Below are 6,000 nucleotides of genomic sequence, written 5' to 3'. Positions count from 1 at the left end.
AACCTCTTTGAGACGTCTAAATGATTTGATGAGGCATTATATCAAATGCAAGGATTATTATTACTAGCATGGTGACGGATTTGTGACAGACACCTGGCTGATCAAAAATAAATAAATACATACATATATACACACACACCACACACACACACACACACCACACAGACACACATAAATAAATAAAATAAAATTGAACTCAGTAATCCCATCCCGAAATGGTTTCATGTTGAGCTATGCCGTGCAGAATTTATCCCTATGTCTGCCTTCTTTGAAATCTGGAAACTCTGGAACACTCTTCCTCTGTCCCTCCACTTTCCCCCTTCCTTCCCCATCTTCAGGTCACGCCTGAAGACCTTCCTGTTCAATAGTGCCTACGATCACCTCCTCCTCCCCCCGGCTTGGCATCGTGCTCTGCCACTGCCAAGCGCTCTGGGACGCTTCCTTGCATGAGGGGCACTATATAAATGCAAGTTGTTGCTGTTGTTGTCTTGATGGGCAAGAGGTGCAGTGGTCAAGTGAGGGAAGTGGTTGTGATTCCTTTTCTCTCCAGTAGGTGTCAGTGAGATGCCGAGGAGCTTGTCTGTGAGTTCAAAGAAAGTGGAAGAGGAGGAAATAGTAAGAGAGTCTGAGAGATGGAGACAGGAGACTGAGGAGCAAGAATAAATAGGGAACAAATGGAAAATTGATGCAGTCAATAATCAGAAAGGAAATAGATCACCTTATAAGAATACATGACAGTTCAACACAAATTCAGATCTTGTCTGTCCCACCTCAGAGGCATGTTTGAGGAGGTGGCGTCCTCGTGTTAAACTCCACAGATTAGGACAACAAATCTAGATGAACAAAAGGCATTTGACAACGTTCCAAGTGAGAGACTCCTTTGGAGGTCACTGGTATTAAGGGCATCATATGGACGAGGATTCAGAGTTGGCTGAAGGCAAGGAAGCAGAGAGTTTTTGTTAGAGGAACAAGGTCACAATGGGAAGAGGTATTAAGCGGGGGGGTGGCACATTGCATCTGTTGTGGATACCTCCAGTTCCTTGTATTTTTTATGGCCTGGATTCACAGACCCAGTTTACATCCAGTGGTCACATTTGCAGATCAGACCAAGCTGTGGGGGAGACCAACTGTGGTATCAGAGATGGCAGCAAAGAGAGCTTGACAATTTCAGGGGTCATACCAGGCAGTATTTCTTTACAAAGATGATAATTAATAGCTGGAACAAGCTGCCAGTAGGTCCACGGTCCTGGCCTCTTTTAAAAACAGCTTGATGTGTGTTTTTCTGAAAGGATGAGATGAAATGGACCAAAGGATCTTCTTCATCCAAGTCTCTCTTGTAATCTTGTGGAAGCACAGACTGAGAGACAGGATCTCTGAGACAGATAGTCTGAGAGATACATGCAGACACAGAGTCTCTGAAATATAGACAGACTGGCAGGCAGACAGAGATTCATGGACAGACTCAAGCACAGACAGAGGCACAGGTGAAATGAGAAAAACAAAGACAGGGACAGACAGAGACGCACAGAAGGACTGGGAGACACAGGCAGAGGCATAATCACTAGCTTTGCACCTGCACTGCCCTGATGCATTTCCATTCAGTGACAGCTGCTGTTGCTCTGTTATCTGTTTGTAAGTTGATAACCTGGCCTCCCAGCAACAACTGTGCCACCGAAGGGACTACCCCAGCTTCTCCTGTCAGCTTCTTACTCTCTGCTCCCCTGTGTCTTCTCCAATGTCCGCAAGCTGAGAGATTTTGCTATGAAGTGGATTTTGTCTCCAATTCCCCATTGATGGGTAAAAGAGGTAACTACCTGGTTATTAATCAGCCGTCCCCCGCTGCCTCAAAACAGAATCCTTGCATTTGAAATAACATCAAATAGTGCCAAATCCTCCCAAAGTTATTACTGTACAGTGTAGGCAACCTCCTACACTACTTTGCACTCCTACTCCTACACTAATTTGCATACAATAACCTCCTACAAACATCCAGGATCGAGTTATTTGGAGATTGTTGGCTAGGACACCAGGAAACACACTTTTTTCAATTAATCTCTGAGATTTTTCCAAGTCCACCTGAACAGGCACAGATGGGACCTTGGTTTAACATCTCATCTGAAGGATGGCACCTCCAACAACACAGCACTGCAGCATCCGCCTAGACTGCGAACTCAAAGTCCAGATGTGGGGCTTGAACCTACAACCTTATGCCCCAGAAATGAGAGGGCAACCGACTGAACCAGGCTGATTATTACTCATCTTCTACAGTGCTCACTGTTCCTAGGCCTTTGGGTCAGAAAGTTGAGGGTTTGCGCACAGGGTTGGGACTTTGAGCTTACATTTCAGGCTGAATGCTTGGAGAATGCTGCTTTGTTGGAGGAGCTGTCCTTTGCATAAGACAATAAACTGATGTGCCGTCTGCCTGTTCAGGTGGACATTAAAGATCCCTGTGGCACTTTTCGAAAAGAGAAGGGAGTTCTGGCCAACAATCCCCGAATAAAATCAGTGATTCACTTCATGGCTGTTTGCGTGGCATTGCTGTGCACAATCAGCTACTCTAGTTGACTAAAATGCACAATCAAGATACTTGACAGCAATGATCTGTGAAGCTGGTTCAGGTGTTCTGATGTTATAAGCACTGTATCAAATACAAGTATTATGTTTTTTGTGCTATCCATCTAAATCCTGGGCATGGCTTTGGTGTTGTCCCCTTTAATTGGAATGCAAGCTCCACTCTTAGCTCGTGAATGAATGAGTTAGTGTTTAATCATGAATGTAGCGTGGCGTGAATGACAGACTCAGGGTCCCGGCCATTCACAGAGAGGCAGCTTTGTGCTGCTGGAGATCGCACACACACACACAAACACAGTCCGCAACTCGTTCAGCCCTTTTCTTCACCGCTTCAGAAAACAACCTGATTTTCTCTCACACTGTGGCCAGGCAGCCTGGGAGCAGCCCATTGTGTGCGAGGCGAGGCTATGAGTTCAGGCTGTCAAAGGGGACGTGTTGAAACAGCTGAGTGAATGTGGAACCGCTCAGGAATTCAACAGTAAACTAACAATGTAGAGGACTTGGAGACCTCAGGGAATAATGCGAGGAGTGTTCAGCTAGTGGTGAGGGAGAGCAAATGGCTGCTCTCTCTGATGGGACAGTGCAAGATGGCTTCTCTTTGTGTGTCCATTCCTTTCACCAGTTTATTAAGTATACATTTCTTCTCTTGTCTCAATGCTGGTCTCATCTTGTGTCTCCTCCCCCCCCCCACACGGGCTTGTCCCAACTGGCCTTCATCTACCGTTCCTGAGGTGTCACCCATCCCCCACTCAGAGAGCATCCATGCTGAAGTCTCAGCCAGGTGTCAGCCTGGCTCTGTTGGTGTCGCTCTTGCCTTGGGGTCACTGGGTTGCAAGTTCGAGCCCCACATTGGGACTTGAGCGCTGCATTATCGGGGGTGCCGTCCTCTGGAATGAAACATTACACTGAATTCCTGTTTGTCTGCTTGAAGTGGATGCTGAAGATTCCACAACAAGATTGGAAAAGAGAAGGGAGTTTCTCCCCAATGTTCTGGCCAACACTCCAGAAAACAGCACTCCATGACTGTTTGTGGGACGTTGCTGTGCACAAAATGGCTGCCGCATTTGCCTACAGAAAGTTAAAATAAATGCTTTGAGACATTTTGTTGATAAAAATGCTCTTTGGGGATTTTTCACGCAAAGTTTAGTAGAAATTTGGAATTCTCTCCCAAAAGGCTGTGGATGCTGAATCAATTCAAATGTTTAAGACTGAGGGCATAAAGGGATATGGAGCAAAGGTGGGAGTCACAATACCTGGAGTTAAGGTGCAGATCAGCCATAGAATGGTAGAACAGGCTTGAGGGGCTGAATGGCCCACTCCTGTTCCTATGTTCTGATGTCATCGTCCCAGGAATGTTATCTTCCTACAAGACCTCGGAATGGTGTAGAAATCTCAGCCGTGGCATTGGGGAAAGGTGCTTTACTTGATTTTGTACAATAATAATTCTTACATTTGATACAGCGCCATATCATGTCATCACAATGTCCCAAAGTGCTTCACAGGGAATTACTGTGAAGTGTAGTGACTGGGTAATTTGTAGGCAAATGCAGCAGCTGATTTGTGCACAGCAAAATCCCACAAACAACAATGCGGGTGAATGACACAGAGAAAAACTTCCTTCTCTTTTTGAATAGCACCTTGGGTTCATTGCCGCCCAAATGAGCATGCACAGACAAGTCCTCAGTTTAAAGTCTCATCCAACTTTCTCTTTGTCTCTCTCTCTCTGCATTTTCCTTCCTACCATTACCCAAAAGTATTGAATGCAATAAAGATAATCTGTTTAACATGTTCACTTTGTTCATTCACATCCACGGATTCTTCTGAACAGAATAGGACTGTGCAGAATAGGATTCCTGAGCGATAGCTAACAGCAGCTCCCGAATGCCCAGGAATCACAATCCTTGGAATTTCTGTCACTAAAAGCTATTTGCGGGGAGCGGAGGGACACTCCTTTTGTCCGCCCACTTGAAAGGATCAATGGGGAAAAGGGCTTGTCCAGTCTTAGGCTCTGGTTACAGAACATAAGGCTAGCTGAGGACAAGATAGAGAGGCAAAGCTCTGAACCAGAGCTCAGCATTAAAAGGAGCAAAGGACCCTCTGGGTTAGAAGGTGGTGGGTTCAAGTCTCCTGTTGGGACTTTGAGCACATAATGTTGGCTGACGCATTGGGAGCTTCTATAAATATATTTTAGGATTTTGTAAGGGGCGGCTGAGAGCATAAACACTGAGGAGCTATTTCTGCTGTTAGGGGATTCGAGTACAGGAATGCACGAATTTAAGATGGTAACTCGGACCGTGAAAGGGGAATTTAAGAAGAGGATTTCTCCAGTGGGTTACAGGATTGGAACAGGATTGTCAGGGATGGTGCTTGGAGTTGAGGCTTTTGCCCCCCCCCCCCCCCCGCCTTTTTTTCTTCAGTGTCCAACTCCAATCCTGTGAAGTGATCACAGATATGACGGCCCGGTATAAACCTGACTTCTAACCTCCACCCCTCACTCCGCTCTGTGCCCTGCTCTATCGCCTTACACATACCCCTTGTTCCCCCTGCTTCGTGTCCAACCCCCACCCCCCCACACACACACTGTAGTAAGGTGACCATATTTCGTAAACCAAATCCTGGGACATGTATATAAAGAAAAACTGAACTCACCACAATTCCAGTAACTGGAAAAGCTGGTTGGCTTAATAATAATAATAATCCTTACATTTGATATAGCATGTCTTTGAGACGTCTCAAAGCGGTTCACAGGATACACTGTAAAGTGAGCGAAACATGGCAGCCAATTGCACAGCAGTGTCCCATAATTATTATTTTTTTTGGAGGCATCATTACCCCCGGAAAGCGATCGCCAATCAACTAACAACCAGGTTTCTGCTCGATAAACAGGGGCTTATGGAGTAAGGAAACTTGCCCAACATTTTGCCCTGCCCGGGAATCGAACACGAAACACAGGTCCTCTCACTTGCAAAGCTGTGTTTCTGTCATTGATGAATGTATCTGTTTTAGAATTTTATTGTTAGTGCTCCATTTGTGGCTGAACTATAGACAGGAGCACATTTGGCCACAGGGACACAATATCTCATCCAGAGACTGTGCACTCTACCCCAATTTAAGGAAGAAATTCTTCCTTAACTTTGAAGTGGCTGTGAAGTTTCTGTGGTCCCTAAAAGAAAGTGAAATGAAAAAAAAACTTTTTTTTTTTTTTTTTAAAAATTCCCAAAATTCTGTTGCAGAATAAATAGAGAGAATCGAACTTCCCAGAGTGGGGAATGTGCCCCAATGGTGGGTCACACCGACCGACTGTGTCAAGTCATTTCAGTGATGAGGGTCCCCATAACCTGGGACCACAAGAGCCCTTGATGGGATGATCATTGCCCTTTTAAGATGAGTTACAGCCCTGGTGAGGGCAGTGGGGGGGTGAGGGGGGGG

The sequence above is a fragment of the Callorhinchus milii genome, unplaced genomic scaffold (genome assembly GCF_018977255.1).
Source record: "Callorhinchus milii isolate IMCB2004 unplaced genomic scaffold, IMCB_Cmil_1.0 Scaffold12, whole genome shotgun sequence".
Taxonomy (NCBI): domain Eukaryota; kingdom Metazoa; phylum Chordata; class Chondrichthyes; order Chimaeriformes; family Callorhinchidae; genus Callorhinchus; species Callorhinchus milii.
Note: the sequence above shows the minus strand (reverse complement) of the source record.